Genomic DNA, 19,355 nt, shown 5'->3' on the forward strand with positions numbered 1-19,355 from the left:
TGCTCACTTAACTCTCACAATCCCATAAATTCAGAGGGGAAAAATGAAGGACTGGAAAGGAACACTGTCCACAGTCTTGTTAGAACCAGAGCCAAAATTCAGTTCCACATGCTTCTCTTCAAAGACTATCTCTTTTGTTTACTTGAAAAGAATATTTATTCTTCTGTCAGTGGGTGCAGAATTTTATAAAACTATAATCTGTATTGTCCCCCACATAAGGATTACATAATACTACTAAATGTAAAATTTGTGAAAAGCCTCAGAAATTTAATTGGACCCACTGTAAAGTAGAATAGATCATTTGATAGCATTTTGTGTATGTGGAGTATTAGATTATATATAGACATGGTCACCAACAATTCCTCCTATTTCTTTTTTTTTTTTTAAGATTTATTTATTTTGCTTGAAAGAGTTACACACAGAGAGAAGGAGAGAGAGAGAGAGAGAGAGAGAGAGAGAGAGAGAGAGAGAGAGAGAGGTCGTCCATCCTTGTTTCAACCCCCAATTAACTGCAATGGCTGGAGATGTGCTGATCTGAAGCCAGGAGCCAGGAGCTTCTTCCAGGTCTCCCATGTGGGTGCAGAGGCCCAAGGGATTGGGCCATCTTCTACTTTCCCAGGCCATAGCAGAGAGCAGGATTGGAAGTGGAGAAGCCGGAACTCGAACCAGTGCCCATATGGGATGCCGGCACTGCAGGCGGCACGGCTATGCCACAGTGCCGGCCCCTAAAACCTCCCATTTCCATAAGCTCATGTCATTGTACCACCAAAAGGTGATGTCTGCAGCCCCTCCTCTTGATTCTAAATTGGCACTGAGACTCATGCTGACCAATAGAATTCTGTGGAACTGATGCTTTATAACCTCTAGGCTTAGATTTAACAGACTGGAAGCTCCTGTTTTCATTCTCTTGAGAATCATCACCATACAAAGACTGTTGGATGATAAGGAACTATGTACAGAGAGACTGGGGCCTGTGTATCTGCAAACTGTTCTAGCCACTTCAGGCAAGGCTCCAAACAGGAGTCAAGTCACATTGCTGGTCCAGCCCCCAGCTAAGCTCCCAGCTAAATGGGTCACATGAGTGATTCCAGACAATACTATGTGGTGCAGACCTGCCCAGCTGAGACCAGCCAACCCACAGAAGCTTGAGAAAGTACAGGGGTTTTGGTTTGTTTGTTTTTGGTTCTTTTAAGTTGCTAAGTATTATGGCAGTATGTCAGATAGTGGTTAATAACTGAATCCTGGAGGAAAAGGTTTATAGGGTTCAGGGATGGGGGGAGGGAGAAGCTGTCTAGCTCTGCACGTAGGGTTACTTTAAAATATTAAGACATGGTTTTATTGGATAATAAACTCAAACCTGTGGTGAGATGGGAAGAACTAGCTGATCTCTTCAAAAATAGCAGAAAAAAATAAGAGAAAGAGATGGAATAATAAATGCAAGAGTACAAGTGTCAAATTTTACATCTATGTTGGATTAAGTGGGTTTTTAAAAATTCTTCAGGATTCTCATCACAATGTGCATTCAGACCTCTCAAACTTCAGCGCCTTGCCTGAAAGGGCAAAATAGTGCTGTGGAAACCAAAGCTCTCTCACATTTTATAGCATAGCATTTGCATACTGAACAAGACAGTAGACAAAGTAAATGGTTTAGGGGCTGGTGTTGGGGTGTATAAGGTAAAGCCACTGCCTGGGAAGCTAGCATCTCATATGGATGCTGGTTTGTGTCCCGGCTGCTCAATTTTTTATCCAGATCCTTGCTAATGGCCTGGAAAAGGCAGCAGAAGATGGCATAAGTATTTGGGACCCTGTCACCCACATGAGAAACCCAGAAGAAGCTTCTGGCTCCTGAGTTCTGCCTGGCCCAGCCCGGTCTGTTGTGGCCATTTGGGGAGTGAACCAGTGCATGGAAGATCTCTCTCTCCTTGTCTTTGTTTGTTTGTTTGTTTTTCCTGTAAGATTGACCTTCAAATAAACTGGGCTGATCAAAATCCAGGAGCCAGGAGCTTCTTCCAGGTCTCCCATATAGGTGCAGTGGCCCAAGGACTTGGGCCCTCCTCTATCTTTCCTAGGCCAATAGCAGGGAGCTGGATTGGAAGTGGAGCAGCTGAGATATGAACTGGCAGACAAATGGGATGCTGGCATTGCAGGTGGCAGCTTTACCCACTACACCACAGTGCCAGCCCCAACAAATATCTTTTTAAAAGTTTTATAAATCATCGGTAAGCTATGAATCAGCCTATATGTACAGATGCACATATATGTGTATGTGCACACACACACACTTCATATAGATAATATATACATAGTCTATAGGGTATGTTAAAGTGTGTGTTTTATCAGACCTTGGGAGAAGCTGCTTTAAGTTTTTCATGGCCACAGAGCAAATGGGAAAATGTAATGACACTCCTGATACACATTTAATTCTAAGTACAAACAGTGAATAAACTTCACAGTAAGTCATCTAAAAACTCTTCTGCCCACATTCTGTTTTAAAAAAGAAAAATAAAAAGCCAACCAGAAAACCCTCAGAGAAGAAGCAACTGAACAAACGTTGAACAAAGTTTGTGTTTTCCTGAAGCATAATTGCTTAGGTCTATAACTCAGTTTTTTGTTTAGAACTGAATATGGTAACTCTTTAGTCAAAACACAAGAGGATTCATTGTCTCTACATTATTTTTATTCAATGTTAACATCTCCAGTTACATTTAAACAAAATGCATCCTTTGCTTTGAAAGGCCAAATGTTGGGAATATAGGTAACAAAATATCATCCAATTGTTGCTATCACAATAAGACCTGTTCTCTGGTGAATTTCAAGGTCACTACAAGTAGTTCAGAAACACACCACAGAATACAATTCATGATGGGATATACATACAAGTAGCAAAACAAGCATACAAGTAGCAAACAGATATAATAAATCAAAACCTGCCACATGTGTTATTGCCATTTTTTGTGTACTTTTTTCCGGTAGTGGTATACACTCTCTTCAATGTGTTGGACCCTTTTCCTAATAGGACTTTTTCAAAATCATTGGTACCAATGAATAGGATGAAAACACTAGAAGCTTAAACAATCTTCCATTTGTACAGCCTGGCAGTATTTCATGGGCAAGCATTCCTTTCCTTGATATATCTGTGATCTAGATAGGGAGCTAGAATCAACATACCCATCGAAAATTGTTTCATTAACTGCATTTCTAGTTCCAGGTCAATATCCATTGAAGTGTCTTTTCTCCCACCTCCCCAACCACAAAAGCAACACATCTAAGCTAATCTCAACTTGTATCCTGATTAAATACAAAGGAGTATTTATGAATCCCTGAGCTGTTCAAGTTTTGCACTTTTATTTTGAAATATTTTCTGTAGAATTGCTGTGGTCTCACTGAGGCTTGGTACATATTTTTTTCAAAGTGTAATTTGTTTACCCAGAGCAGCTCTGTTCAAATATAGCATCTGGTATTTTGTAGAGTTCTATCCAATAGTCAAACTTTCCATCTCTATTCATGAAGCCAAAGCCAGGGCAATTGCTCACTTCACTTTGAAAAACCGGGAGTGGGAAATTTAAGGTTCAGTTGATATCTATCAGGATGATTTCATCTTCACCAATTCCCATTCTCTTCTATATCTCCAAGTCACCCCCTCTCTGCCCTTATCGTTGTTTAATTTATTGAAAGGCTTGAGGTGAGTGCTGGCTTTGGAGCCAGACAGGGACAGAGGAATTTAGATCCTTGCTATCATCTATTACTGGCTGCTAAGTGTCTTCAGGCAAGTTGTTTAGTCTGTCCAGGCCAGTATCCTTCCTATAAATGAGAACAATGAAAATTCTCCCATAGCTTTTTAGTTTGCTCACTTTATTTTTCGTGAGTTTTGAAGGATGTTTGGTATCACTTTTAGTAGAAGAGATAAAACTCATTTTCTCTGGTTTGCATGCAAAACTTTGGTGAGATGTCTGCTTATCCATCCAGGCTGCCAGCTATCCCAGAATTCATTCGCATGGTCTTATAAAGCTCTCATGATTCATTTTTTTCAGACTTCATTTTTTGTTTGATTATGGTTTGCGGTACCCTGATCCAGTAGGAGCTGACCTCTTAAACCTGTCACTCTCTTTGTCTCTGTCCAGTCCAGAAGGTCATCTCCCCATCACCATCTCCCCATGCACCACTGGGTGCATGTTTTATCCCGGCTCCATTGACCCTCTTCCAGGATTCCAGGGGCCCCATGATTTATTATATCTACCTTAACAGTCTAAGCTGCTTTGTCTTCCAAACGCTTAATTCATAAGCCATATTCTCTCACAACCTCTCCCAGTTCCTTTAGGGAGATGGAATATGAACCAAAGCTTATCATTCATGACAGATTTTTTTTCCCTACCAAAGATTTAATATGTAATTGTGATTTAGAGCTTCTTGCTTTGGTGTCTTTGAGCATTTTCTGAAGCAGTAACTGAAAATGTCCAGCACTGAAATGGTGTCAGACACACAAAAGATTTCCCAAAAAGTTTATTGAATTGCTAAGAAGTTTGCTATACAAAATGGTTTTGAGTCATAATATGATTATGGAATGTTCTCCTTTCAAATGCAAATTTTATGTGAAAATATGTTTATAAATCACAGCAGTTTTTCATTTTTAATTATGTTTATTTATTTGAGATGCAAAGAGAGAAAGATAGGAGGAGAGAGAGAAAAAAAACACCCCTAAATGCCCATATTGTCTGTATCTGGGCCAGAGCTGATTTTATGTGCCATGAAAGCACACCAGGTCTCCTATGTTGGTGATGGAACTGTTGAGCCATCACTACTGCCTCCCAATGTCTGCATTAGCAGAAAGTTGGAGTCTGAGCCAGAGAGCCAGGTTTTCAATCCAGGCACTCCAATGTGGGGCACCTGCATCTTAACCCCTAGGCCAAATGCCTTCCTATCTTTTCCATTCAGCCCTTCTCCTGCCCCTTACATAATTCAGAAGCACAAGGAACATGTGTGGTATTAACCAGATGTACAAACCTTGCCCTCCAAAAATGAAATCTAAGTACTAATGGATCAGACTCAGCACTACCACAAGGGATGGGAAGTAGTAACAAAGCTTTTAGGGAGAACAAATGCTGAGCATGTCACAAGATAGAGTTGAATGCCCCGCATTCAGTTCAGGATGACCCCTGCACCCCAGTCCTTGTGCAGTTTCCTGATCAGCATGGACAGGAGTATCTTAAACAGCAGCCTTACTCAATGATGTCAGGTGTCTGTGCTTACATTGATGGTAAAGCATACATATTCCCACAACTGGAATAAAGATGAAATTGAGGGTGGTGACCTCTAGTAGGCAGCAGTTCTGATTTGGATTGGCCTGAACATCCTGAAGGGATACTACAGTCCTCCCACTCACTCTTTAGTAACCTAGAGGACAGTTTTTGAACTTGAGCTTGAATTCCCACTTTGGCTCCCAGTGATATTTCTGAATCACAAAAGTAAGCATTTGGAATTCTTCAGGGTGCTAGGAGTGCTTTCTGGAATGCCCGGAATCTTGGCGGTTCCAGCAGCAAATTGTTCCTGCATAAAGTACAGAGATTAGATCCCACCCACCAGAGCTGCTTATCCGTCCACTCTGGTCACAGGTGCAAAGGCACAGGAGCATCCAGTGTGCAGTGCCTTCAGTACAAATGGGTCCAAAAGGCAGCCAGTGGCAGTGGCAGTCTTAGAAGTCAGGAGGAAGTTCAGCATGATTTCAGGACAAGTGTCAGAGGCCAGCAATAGCAAAACGTCTACGAGGGACTCTTTCTCCAGCCCTGTGCATGCCATTGTGCGTGTTTTCCCTGCTTTCTGGAGATAATTCTGTGGTGATGCTTTCCTCCTGGGCATTAAAATTGTCACTGTTGCTGCTGCTGTCACAAGACTTAGCATCTCCAGAAAGAGTCTTCTGTAGAATAGGGAAGTTTCCAGAAGATTTTGCTCCCTGCCAAACAAGGATTGGCCAAGGCTTTCTCCATACAGCCAGACCAGGTGACTTCCAGATCCATCCTGGCATTTCCTGCTGCAGTCACTCAATCCAGGCAGGAACTACGGGCCTGGAGGTTGAGCTGTTTCCCTCTCTTTGGCATGGCAACTGTGTCAGGGCAAGGCAGGCCAAGCAGGGGAGGACCTGGGTCATGAACCTGGTCAGGGAGGGTGTAGTGGGAGTGGCCATCTTGACCAAGGTCATTGTTCCTCCTAAAATGTGCAAAGAAATCTAACTTTCAAAAGAATACAGAACCCTTAGCAGCCATTAACTTATTATCCATCTCTGACATTTTGTCATTTCAAAGAAGTTACAGAAATGAGACCACACAGTATGTCATCTTTTTTTTTTTTTTTTTAAAAAGACTTATTTATTTGAAAGGCAGAGTTACAGAGAAGGTGAGATAGAGAGAGATAGAGAGTTCTTCCATCTGCTGGTTCGCTCCGCAAGTAGCTGCAATGGCCAGGGCTGTACCAGGCTGAACATGAAACCAGGAGCCAGGAGCTTCATGCGGTTACAGGGATCCAAGTGCTTGGGCCATCTTCTGTTGCTTTCCCAGGCCATTAGCAGGGAGCAGGATCAGAAGTCAAGCAATCAGGAATTGGACTGGCACCCATATGGCTTGCTGACTTTGCAGATGGAAGCTCAACCCACTATGAAACAATGCCAGCTTCAGTATACCATCTTTAAGCATTGACTTTTTTCACTCTTTGTAATTCTCTTGAGAATCATCAATTTGTCATCCTCAGTGTTAAGGCAGGAAAAATAAGAAGTAGGTATAGATACATTAGGCCATTTTAGGGGACCTTGTAGCAACAGCAATTCTGTATCTTGATTGTAGTTGTGGAAACATGAACAAAACAGGTGATCAAATTACCAAGATGAACACCTCCACACAAATGGGCACTATTAAAAGTGGGAAAATCTAAACAAAGTCAGTGAATTTTATTTATGTCAATTTCCTGGTTGTGTTATGGTGTCATCATTTCACAGAGTGTTTGAGAAAACTAGGTAAGAGTACCCTCCCTGACCAGGTTCGTGACCCAGGTCCTCCCCTGCTTGGCCTGCCTTGCCCTGACACAGTTGCCATGCCAAAGAGAGGGAAACAGCTCAACCTCCAGACCCGTAGTTCCTGCTTGGATTGAGTGACTGCAGCAGGAAATGCCAGGATAGATCTGGAAGTCACCTGGTCTGGATGTATGGAGAAAGCCTTGGCCAATCCTTGTTTGGCAGGGAGCAAAATCTTCTGGAAGCTTCCCTATTCTACTTATAAGAACCGCATGTGTGAATCTGCAATGATCTGAAAATAAAAAGTTCAATTAACAGCATGTCAGAGAGATGTGTGACTATTATGGTAGCACAAAATTCTTGAAGAATTGTGTCATTGGAATGTTGTCTTTTGACAGAGCTTGAGGAGTTTTCTGTTACCATTTTAAGATTTATTTATTTATTTGAAAGGCAGAGTTACAGAGAGGCAGAAGCAGAGAGAGAGAGAGAGGTCCTCCATTCACTGGTTCACTCCTCAGATGGCCGCAATGGCCGGAGCTGTGCTGATCCGAAGCCAGGAGCCAGGAGCTTCTTCCAGGTCTCCCAAAGGGTTGCAGGGACCCAAGGACTTGGGCCATCTTCTACTGCTTTCCTAGGCCATAGAAGAGAGCTGGATTGGAAGTGGAGCAGCCAGGACTTGAACCGGTGCCCATATGGGATGTCGGCACTGCAGACAGTGGCTTTACTTGCTATGCCACAGTGTTGGGCCCCGCACTTACCATTTTAAAGAATTCAAATAGTATAGATTGTGAGGGGAGCCTGGGACAGTTGTCCCTTTTAACCTCTTACATTAAAAAAATCCTACTCATACAGAAGTGATGCACAGAAGTGATAGAGACCGATGTCTACATAGAGCCCAGGGGAAGAGACATGTATTCATTTCCTAGGGCTGCCATAAAAAATTGACTCAAGATAGGTGGTTTAAACAAGACATTCATTATCGCATGATCTTGGAGGACAAAAATCTGAAATTAAGGTTGGGTTGAACTCAGTTCCCTGAAAACACTCCAGGGAAGAACTCTTCTTTGCGTCTTCCTCAGTCTGGTGGCTCTGGGTGTTCCTTGACTTGTAGATACATCACATCAACTGATGTACCCATCTTCACATAGCCTTTTTTTCTGTTGTTTGTTCTCTTCTATGCCTCACAAGGACATTTGTCATAGTATTTAGGGATATCTCTGTATAATTTAGAATGCTATCATCTCAAGATTCTTAATGGAATTGCACATTAGAAAATAACCAAAGCTTAAGGACAGTTCATGCAAGGAATGCATGAAAATGCATGAAGACTGTGATCAGGTGCAGAAGACCAGAGAAAGCTGGTCCATTGTAAACAGGCTTTACAAATTTCTCCTAAAGTCTTAGGAAGGTGAGATATATTGCATTTCAATCTTGAGGCATAAGGGGATTGTGGTGGAAATGACATTGTGTCCATATGCAAGTATGCAGGAAATAAAATTTGCAGGGCAAATGGCTAATATTGATGTATATGACTGGAAAGTTTATATTGCAGCTGGATTTCAAAAGGGTAATAAATGCAATTAAGGAAACTTAAGAAAGTCTTCTTACCACAGGATGCCATTAATTGATCGTATGAATTTTTAAAAATTCACCAAAATAAACATCTTTCAAATGCATCTTCCATGAAAATTTTGAAGTACTCTCATATTTGTGGAATTGTGACAAGGAAGTGGTCAATGGGAGAGATCAGTTAGAGGGCTTTGGTGTTGGGCAGGTGAGAAGAGATGAAGGTCTGAGTTCACTGGGTAACAGCAGGGATTGAAGAAATTGAAGGATAATGGGAGATACCCAGGGCAGGCTTCATGGCAGGTGATCAGATGTATAGGGCCCTGCATTCAGAAGGGTCCCACACTTAGAAGGACCACACTTGGAATTTAATACTCTGTGGGCTCCATATTAAAATTCTTGATAATTTTCTCTTTGAATAAGTGCTTTGTGTCTAAAACCTGATGGAACAACCAAGGAGCTTAGCGCCATTGCTCATGTTTTGTCCCAACACTCACAGCTTCCCCATTGTCCCAAAACGGGTTCTCCCCCACCAGCTTCACCACTCTCTGGTATCTGGGCCCTGCCTGACTTCTTCCTCTGTGCTCCAACCCAGTGACTGCTCGTGCCCATAGCAGACCTTGCACAGGCATGGGGGAGACTAGAGTTGGACATACATGTTCTTTGGCATCTCACAGTGGAATCTGGAGGCAGCTGTCTTCGATTCAGCTGTCAAAGCTCCAATGCAATCAATAAGCAACTCCATGGGAGTGAGCTTTTTGCTCTCCCCAGTCTAGGTACAAAGCGTGTCCTGGCAGGAAGGTGGCAATCATGCAGATCACTGTCCACTGGGAGTTGGAGCAGAGAGCATCCTGTACTCCAGCTGGGGCCTGAAATGTGAACCAGCAGCTGGTGGGAGTGGTACCATGATACAGGACCATGGCACATGGCACAGGAAAGGGACCACCATGACCCGATGTCTGAGACAGTGAAACATTAAATAATAAATAAAAAAAAATCATGACTGATTGAGAAAGACAATGAAAAATTTCACCTAGTTCCTTTGATGGCATATTTTTATTTTTTCTGTGTTTTGAATGGAAATTTTGCATTTTCATGTAACTCTGGGCCCCACAAGCTATGGAGAGAAATGCCATAAAGGAAGAATTGACAGGCTTTGTGATTCACTAACTATGAAAACTGCAAGGATAAAACTTTATCAATATTATGACCCTAGATGACAGAGAAATTAGAAAACACTATTTCCAGAAGTTGTCAGAAGCATAACTAGTCCCTGAGGAAGATGGGAAATCACATTAAGTGTGTACACTGGGCTGCCAGGAATAAGCCTCAGGCCCCTGCTTGCTGAGTGGACTTAGATAGCATCCTCATCATTGACTTTCTTTCTTTCTTTTTTTTTTAAAGATTTATTTATTTGAAAATCAGAGTTACACAGAGAGAGGAGAGGCAGATATATATATATATATATATATATATATATAAATATATATAAATATAAAGAGAGAGAGAGAGGTCTTCCATCTGCTGGTTCACTCCCCAAATGGCCACAACCAACGGAGCTGTGCTGCTCTGGAGCCAGGAGCCAGGAGCTTCTTCCAGGTCTCCCACGCTTGTGGAGGGGCCCAAGAACTTGGGCCATCTTCTACTGCTTTCCCAGGCCATAGCAAAGAGCTGGATTGGAAGTGGAGCAGCCGGGTCTTGAACCAGCACCCGTATGGGATGCCGGCGCTTCGGGCCAGGGCGTTAACCCGCTGCTCCACAGCGCTGACCCCATCACTGACTTTCAAGTTGTGGAGCTGCCTCCTTATATCTGGGCAATCCACCTCCTGGCCAACGTTCTCTTTCCCAGTGCCCCAAGTGCTACTCTTTGCATGAGGTGCTATGAAGCCAATTTAGCTTAAATGGGGTTATGTGTAAATACCTCAAGAACAAAGAAATGAGGACAAGTGTTTGGCACAATGGTTGCACTATCTTTTATCAGAGTGCCTGGCTTGAGCCCAGTTATTGCTACCAATTTCATCTCCACGCAAATGTGAACCCTGAGAGACAATTTCGATGACTCAGGTATTTTGATCCTTGCCACCCTTGTAGGAGACTGAGTTCTGGGTTCCTGGCTTCAACCCTGGATAGGGAGTGAACCAGTGGATGGAAGACCTGTCTCTGTCTCTGCCTTTCAGACAAAATGAAAATAAATGAAACTTCAAATAAATAAAGAATTGGCTTAAAGGGCTATATGACATCCATATACTTAACTGCAAAGCATTTCATCTTAATAGTGTGATAATTATTTTGCTGTAAGCTAAATTCTAGGGCAATCAGTTATCCTAGTCAGGAACTCACACTTTGGGAGTTGCCTGTTCATATTTAAGAAAAGTTTCACCCTAGCAATAGCTATAATACAGTACTTCAGACATCTTTATCTTCCATCAACACTGACAACTTTGATAACAAAGATGAGATGGTGCATTATTGGTAAAATTAGTGTTTTTGTGACAGATGCACTAGATCAAAGGTTTTAGAATCCAGCAAACTCACTTCATGAAGTGGGTATAAGAATCTGGTAAGCCTATAGCCTGAAGCATGATCATTATAGGTAACGTCTGTATAGTGTTCCTGCCTCCAGAATGAACCTTTTATGAAAGTTGTTTTCAAATCTCTTTAGGTATAGAGGACGGGGATTTTGTCAACTATAGAATAGGTTATATACATAGCTCATGCTGCTTTGTGCCTTCTTGCTAATTATATTTTAAAATAATTATGTACCACATTTTGATGTGAGAGTCACTCTCATTGTAAACTGTTAGTAAGTCTGTAGAGATTAGTAAACTCTCAACCACCTCCACTGGCAAATATCACTATCATAAATAGTCTAAAAGTTGCAGTGAACTAATTGGGTAGGACAGGTCTAAATGACTGATACACTCACAGTCCAGCCATCTCCAGACACTCAAGGGACAGGTGTTATCTACTTGGGCGCCTTGCTCAACCAGAGCAAATGGAACTATGTGAGGTGTATTTTAAATATGAAAGACTGAGTCATTTTTTTTATTTGAAGGGGAAATTCTAAGAAAGTAATGGGTCATCTTGGCTCTGAAAAACATCTTCAGAACGATGTCAAAGTACAAATATCTAAAAGGAAGAAAAAGAGGAAATTCCAAAAAATAAATGTAACTTCCTGGTGATGTTGAGGTATCATTATAAAAAGAGGACATGGAGACCTAAAAATTCAAAGGAAAACCAGAAATATGCAATAGAAAATGATGTTTAAGTTTTTTTCTTTGAAGTAGGCTTTGTAGTACAGCAATGGAGCTGCTGCTTGTGCTACTCATACCTCATATCAGAGTGCCAGTTCAAGTCCCAGCTTCTCTGCTCTGATCCAGCTTCTTGCTAATGCATCCTGGGAGCCAGCAGAGGAAGGTTCAAATGTTTGGGCCCCTGCCACCCACATGGGAGACCTGGATGATATTCTAAACTCCTGGCTTTGGGCTGGCACAGCTCTGGCCATTGTAGCCATTTGGGGGAGTGAAATAGCAAATGGAAGATTCTCTTGTTCTCTCTCTTTATCTCTCTCTCTCTCTTATTCTGCCTTTCAACTAAATAAATAGATTTTTAAAAATAAAATTTTTTTTCCTATCAATTCATTTTTTTTTCAATTTCTTTGCATCTTTGTGCAGGTGAGTATTTGATGCAAACTGTGGAATTCTCATCCCAGAAAAAGGGTGAACAAAAGAAGTGTCAAAGTGCTCATCTGAACCAAAAAGCTATCTGCAGTCTAAGTAGAATCAAGCATTATCTGACACTTCGTGGCTTCCTTTGACATATTCAACCTTCTTAAAAGGAAATTATGGTTCAAAATAGCAATTTTCCTCTTTGAGATTCATTCAGAAGGTACATGAACCTCTTGAAGCCCACCCAAGGACATCAGATTACAATCTTTTGAACTCCACTTCCAGCCAAAGGTCTGCTAAGCAAATCACCTCACTGGCAAAATTATTCTCTTCTCTAGCATTATTTCTTTTCCCAATGTTAGCACAACTTTCTTAAGAAAGAAAGAATTCAATGGACTAGCAGAAAGACTGTTCTCATACGTAATGCTGTTGAAATACTTCTCCGCTTTGTATACTGCAATGGATAAAATGTATTCAAAATTTCATAAGATTAGCACTTTATGATACCTTTCATAAAGGTCACACTGCAAAGGCTACTTGATGGTTTATCTGCACACATTTGAGCAACTATGCAGGAAAAATTATGCTGCTAAACATACCTGATATGCTGAGTTTGTTTCTTAATCTGGGTAAACTTTAGGTCTTTTAAAGGTCAAATCTTAAGTCTTCCTACTTTTTGCATAGTCACTTCTCACTGTTTAGTTTTATATATGTTAAATGTGTATATGAATTATATATTTTTTTACAGACAGAGTTATACAGTGAGAGAGAGAGAGGCAGAGAGAAAGGTCTTCTTTCCTTCCTTAGCCCAAACTCAATTGCCAATGCATCTTTTTGTTGGTCACCCACCAAATGGCCGCTATGGCCAGCGCACTGCGCCGATCTGAAGGCAGGAGCCAGGTGCTTCCTCCTGGTCTCCCATGCGGGTGCAGGGCCCAAGCACTTGGGCCATCCTCCACTGCCTTCCCGGGCCACAGCAGAGAGCTGACCTGGAAGAGGAGCAACCGGGACAGAATCCGGCGCCCCGACTGGGACTAGAATCGGGTGTGCCGGCACTGCAAGGCGGAAGATTAGCCTAGTGAGCTGTGGCGCTGGCATGAATTATATTTAATATGTGATTTTCTATTGTGGCGCTGGCATGAATTATATTTAATATGTGATTTTCTATTGCTTTACACAGGTCCTAAATGGAAAAATGGAGGAGCATGGACAGAAAGATGTGATAGTCTGAGTTCTCCTGGAAGATCTAATTCCAGAGTGCATTTTATTACAGTCACCTACTACTTCCTCGCCAGGTTCTCCTCATCACAGCCTGTGGATTCCACTCCTTGCCACTGCCACCGTAACTCAACCTCTGGGATATTTGGATCCTCTCATCAAGGTAGGAGAAGAAAAATCCTTTCACATTGGCTGCTTCTTAGCAAGTTATAATTTGGCAAAAAATTTATTAAGACTTATTAAGACTAAGAGGAAACAGAATTTGAAATAAATAAAAAGTAATGAGAAACCCAGAAAGAGAAGACCTCATGGAGCAAAATGGTACACTTTAAAAAATATGGACAAATTCAATATCCATGTTATTTTAAAAATTTTTAATAGTTCATAGCTTTGTTTTTATTAATATTTTAATTTTTAATTGGTTTTAACAAATTCATTATGGTTTTGTAGGTAGAATCCTAAGAACATGATATTTATGTGTCTTTAAATAAGTAAAGTGAACCCACATATAGACTTGGCTTAAAATTTTCAGAACATGTAAATACACAAGCAAAGAAGCCACTGTGACACCCAATCACCAGTATCTTAGTGCTGTCCCTGTAGATGAAATGTGTGGTCAACAGGATCTTCATAAATCCAGGGTCAGATTTCTAGTTTCTTTTTGAATTGATGCCCTTGTCTGTCACCTGGTCCTGGGTTGGTATCCAAGTGTGTTTCAGAGCATGTTGTACTAATAGCACATACCAATGGGCTGCCCTGTTTATTTATCATCTTTTAATATTTTGACCTATTTTATTGCTTGATTCTCCCTTTCACCACAAAAATACTTTTCCACCATGCAAATCTATCTCAAGCTTAGGGAGAAGAAAAGTCTATTTTTTGGAGAACTGCTATCATGGGACCTTACGTTGACCTCACCTTTCTGTGATTTGGCTTCTCCACTGTTGACTTAGCCCAAACTCTATGGTAGCCACAGAGCCTAAGGATGATTGTATGTTTTGAACATCTATTCATTTCAGGTCTGTCTTGTTTTTTGACCATGATAAAAGTGTCTTGGAAGAATTCTACAATTGCCCATACCCTAATGCATTTTTCACTGTTCTGGTTTCAGATTTCAGATAAATAACTTCATTGTAGTTTGTGGTACAGGTGTAATCAGTCAATGCACCTACATCCAAACACATCCTGTCCAATTTGCCAGGTGCTGGTTGATGGCTCCCTTCCGAGAAGGGGTTTGCCATTCCAGGAGGATGGGATTTTCTTTTACCTTTTTTTTTTCATTCATCTTCCCTGGAGTCTTTAAGCAAAGATCCATCAACATTAGCACGAAAAATTCTATCTTTTATTTACTCTAATGCTTCTGAGAATTTATCTATTGAATATGAGTTTGTTGAATACCTACTGCATTCCAAGAGCAGTTCTAGGAATTAGAGATTTGGAAAGAAATATGTGAAGTCCGTGTCCTTGAAGTGTTTATATTACAATGGTGGAAGATTGGGGAATAGCAAGGGACTTAGATGGCAGGTTACCAGGCAGGAAATGTTGATTCATTGTACTAACTTAAAAAACCATGGCCAATACCCAGAGGAAATCTAACAGAAAATGAAGGAGAAAGGGTATCTCAGGGAGACTGAAGACTTCTGGGTAACCAAGGAAAGTGAACTTGGTATTGATCTAAGTGTATATCAGATGAAGAATAAATGCAAATTTGTGTCAGCCTCTGAACTCCGATTCTACTCTGGCTTGACCCCGGTTAAATATTTTTGAAAGATTGTAGGTTAAGGTAATCACATCTATTGTTCTAACCCCTAGGGATCAAAATGGAGAGTGATTATGTAATATTAGAACATGCTGTGTGTTTTTTAATTACCCAAAAGCTTCATTTTTTGGATTTAGCTTTCTGACTCTGTGCTTGTCCCTTCAACACTTTCCCAACAATTTTCTGCTTCTCAAGGAGGAAAGCATGCTGCATGCTGTCATTGTCACATTTTGCACACATGGAACCACCAAAGGCCCTGCTAATGTGTGTGTTTTTTTTTTTTTTTTCATTTTAGACAACTTCATCAGAACTTTAGGTCTCACAGTACAAACTCCTCAAAGTCTGCCTGTGCACAGACACAAGCAGACTTTGGTGCCTTCTCAACCTTCTTAGTATAAAGGTAAACAGTTCTGTTGCCAGGAGTTGGGATAGTCTGGTTTTGTTTGAGGCAGTGTTGCAGGGAAACCTATGGCACTAGGTCAAATGCTAGGCCCTACTGACTAACTCTAAACACAGTCCCAGAAAAGTAATACATTATTTTTAACAGCAAACAGAATCAATGACAATTATCCCAAAGCCTGAGTGAGTTTATAAAGAAAGATGGAATTAAATTCTAGCAGAAGGCTGACTGTAATCATGAACTATACTAATATTTTGGAATTGATTAAAGTTATGATTTCTGTAGTTTTTTCTTTTTTGTTTCCTTATGAAAGGAGTAAAAAGTAAGGAGGAGACGGATTGATTAGTAATACCTATGTTATCATTTTAATAATGAATATCTTTTGTTCACCATCAAAATATTTCAATAGATATGTTTGACTTTTGATCTTATGATTCATGAAAAAGAAAGACAGCTGAATTCAGCTTTATCAATAGCAGTTAGAAAAGAGACACATTTGATTTAATCTCTCTATTTTTTTTATTTGACAGAGTTAGACAGTGAGAGAGAGAAGGAGAAATGTCTTCCTTCCATTGGTTCACCCCCCAAAATGGCCATCACAGCCAGAGCTACGCCGATCTGAAGCCAGGAACCAGGTGCTTCCACCTGGTCTCCCATGTGGGTGCAGGGCCCAAGCACTCGGGCCATCCTCCACTGCCTTCCTGGGCCACAGCAGAGAGCTGGACTGGAAGAGGAGCAACTGGGACTAGAACCTGACACCCATATGGGACGTCGACATCGCAGGCGGAGGATTAACCAAGTGAGCTACGGAGCTAGCCCTTGATTTAATCTTGTTCCCGTAATTTTTTAAAACTGTTTTACTTGTTTATTTGTTTTCACTTTATTTGAAAGGAAGAGCAACAGAGAGATAGGCAGACAGACAGAAAGAAATCTCTCACCTACTGGTTCACTTCCAAAATGGCCACTCCAGCAAGGGTTGGGCCAGGCCAAAGCCACCAGCCTAGATTTCTTTATTTTTTTTAATATTTATTTTATTTATTTGAAAGACAGTTACAGAGAGAGGTGGAGACAGAGAAAGAGGTCTTCCATCAGCTTGTTCACTCCCCAAATGGCTGCAACAGCTGGAACTGTGCCAATCCAAAGCCAGGAGCCAGGAGCTTCTTTTGGGTTTGTCGCTCCCCCATTCGCAGAGGAACAACACTAGACCCTGCACTGTTCTTTCTGCCCGGCTCTTCCCGGGTTTGCTGCTGGTCCCTCACTTGCGGAGGAACGACACCGTCCTGGGTTAGCTGCCGCTCCCCCCTCGCCCCCCCCCACTCCGCGGAGGGGCGGCATCCCCTGCTGCCTTCCCCGCTTCCGCGGAGGAGCGGCACACTGCCGGCCAGCTCTCTCGGGGTCTGCTCAGATGTTTCCCTCAGATGGTCCTGGTGCATGTTGTTTCTCTCCTCCTTTATAGTCCTCTTCCACCAATCCCAACTCTGCTGCCCACATGCCGAGCACGCAGCTCTCCTCCAATCAGGAGCAGGATCAGCTCCTGCAGCTTATCAGTCAAACTGATGAGGCAGCTGTGTAGAGGTTGTTTGCTCCCTCTCAGCGCCATATTGTGGGAGAGCAGATGCATAGAATTAGTCTTAGCAGTTCCAGTAATTTAGTCTAGTCTCAGTTGCTCCACACAGGGTTTCCCTTGTGGGTGTAGGGGCCCAAGGACTCGGGCCATCTTCTACTGCTTTCCCAGGCTATAGCAGACAGCTGGATCGGGACTGGAGCAGCCGGGACTAGAACCGGTGCCCATATGGGATGCTGGCACTTCAGGCCAAGGCTTTAACCCGCTATGCCACAGTGCGGGCCCCCACCAGCCCAGATTTCAATCCTGGTCTTCTACGTGGGTAGCATTTTACTGAAATCTGATGATGTCACTCCTTCTGCTGTAATGAGTTTCTGCTCTTTTAAATAGAAAAAATAAAACCCTAAAACAGACATTTTTTTTTAACTTTTATTTAATGAATATAAATTTCCAAAGTACGATTTATGGATTACAATGGCTTCCCCCCCATACCGTCCCTCCCACCCACAACCCTCCCCTTTCCCACTCCCTCTCCCCTTCCATTCACATCAAGATTCATTTTCGATTATCTTAATATACAGAAGATCAGCTTAGTATACCTTAAGTAAGGATTTCAGCAGTTTGCTCCCACACAGAAACATAAAGTGAAAAATAATAGATGATTTTTTTTAAATGATGATGAAATCAGATCAGACCTATTGTCATAAAACAGACAATTTTAAAAAGTTTCTGTTGTTTTCAGTAATCCTTTAATAAAATACAAATCTCTCCTAAGAAATAGCACTATTCAAATTCTATGGAGAATAAAGTTATCAGGTTTTTGTCATATCATAAAAAAGAAGTAAATCCACATGGAAAAATGTGAAGAGTGGCCGTATCATGGTGGGGGTGGGGAATATTACAAATCTCCAAAAATGTTAAGAATCAACCTGTGTAAATGCATTCTACCTATATCTATATCTTACCTTCTCTATAATGTCTCTTGTTCCTTGAAAGGAAAAGTGACAGTGGAAATCACAAAGAAAGACTTGGCACTGGCCTAATACCTATCTTAAAGAGTTTGTAAGATTAACACAGGCATAGTTACAGCCTGTGTCGCCACTGCCCATCTCAACTGTGTGTGTGTGTGTGTGTGCCTTCCCACTCCCAATGTTTATTTATTTGACCCATATTTGATACGTGGTCTCTTTTTATTAGATTCATGGGTCATACCAAATAATCAAAAATTTGGAACCTAAAGAAAAGATAAATCTATCGTTTTGCAGTCTTAGAGGCCAGAAGTCAAGTGTTAACAGGGCTGTGTCCTCTTTGGAGGCTCTGGGAGAGAACCACTGCCTAACTCTTCCAGCTTCTGGTAACTGATGGCATTCCTTAACTTCCTTAGTTTATAGCCACGTTATAGCCTTTTCTTATTGCTGCGTTACTCTACTCTCTGCCTCTGACCTCACAACCTCTTCTCTGTGTCTGTCTTTTTCTCTGTGTGCTTCTTACTGGATTTAGGGTCCATTGGTATAATCCACGATGATCTCAGAAAAGTCCTTAATTTACTTATATCTGCAGTGGCCTTCCAAATAACATTCATAGGATCTGAGGGTTAGGATGTGAATGTACATCTGTGAGGGCCGCCACTCAACGCACCACCCATTACTATCCATTCAAGTTTTTATTTCACAGATAAATCATAATATCCATATTAAGTATCTCAGAATCAAACATTGAAGTTTGACAAACTCTTTTAACCTACAGTTAAATTCTACTTTTCATAAAAGTCTATCACCAGCAAGGCCCTCCTTACCTCACATTCTCAGTCCAATGCCTTCTCAATTATCAGGCTGCTTTTCTGCCTTTTTCAACTCAGGCTGTTATAACAGAGCGTCACAGACTGGGTGGGTTGTGAACAACCAATGTATTTCTTATGGTTCTGAAGCCTGGAAGTCTCAGGTCAGGCTGCCCATGGGACTGTGCTCTTGGGAAGCCCCCACCCCCTCCATGGGTTATAAACTTAAGGCTTTTTATTGTACCCTCATTTAGTGGAAGTACAGTAAGAGAGCTCACCAGAGTCCCTTTACAAGGTCACTAATCCCATTTATGAGGGCCTAAGTCTCCTGACTCAGTTACTTCTCAAAGGCTCATCCCTGATATATAGCTCACAGGGCATTAGGATTTTAACACATGAATTGTGG

At 41.6% G+C, this 19,355-nt stretch overlaps 1 protein-coding gene and 1 pseudogene across 1 annotated transcript in view; one reads left to right on the plus strand and one right to left on the minus strand.

The window, feature by feature from the left end:
• CPED1 (cadherin like and PC-esterase domain containing 1) overlaps positions 1-19,355 on the plus strand; it is a 587,225-nt gene that overhangs the window by 452,250 nt on the left and 115,620 nt on the right. The gene's annotated exons all lie outside the window — the stretch shown is intronic.
• On the minus strand, positions 5,127-5,793 carry LOC127491544 (transmembrane protein 183 pseudogene; annotated as a pseudogene).

Source organism: Oryctolagus cuniculus, chromosome 3 (assembly GCF_051225735.1).
Source record: "Oryctolagus cuniculus isolate XC-2025 breed Fujian yellow rabbit chromosome 3, ASM5122573v1, whole genome shotgun sequence".
NCBI classification, from domain to species: domain Eukaryota; kingdom Metazoa; phylum Chordata; class Mammalia; order Lagomorpha; family Leporidae; genus Oryctolagus; species Oryctolagus cuniculus.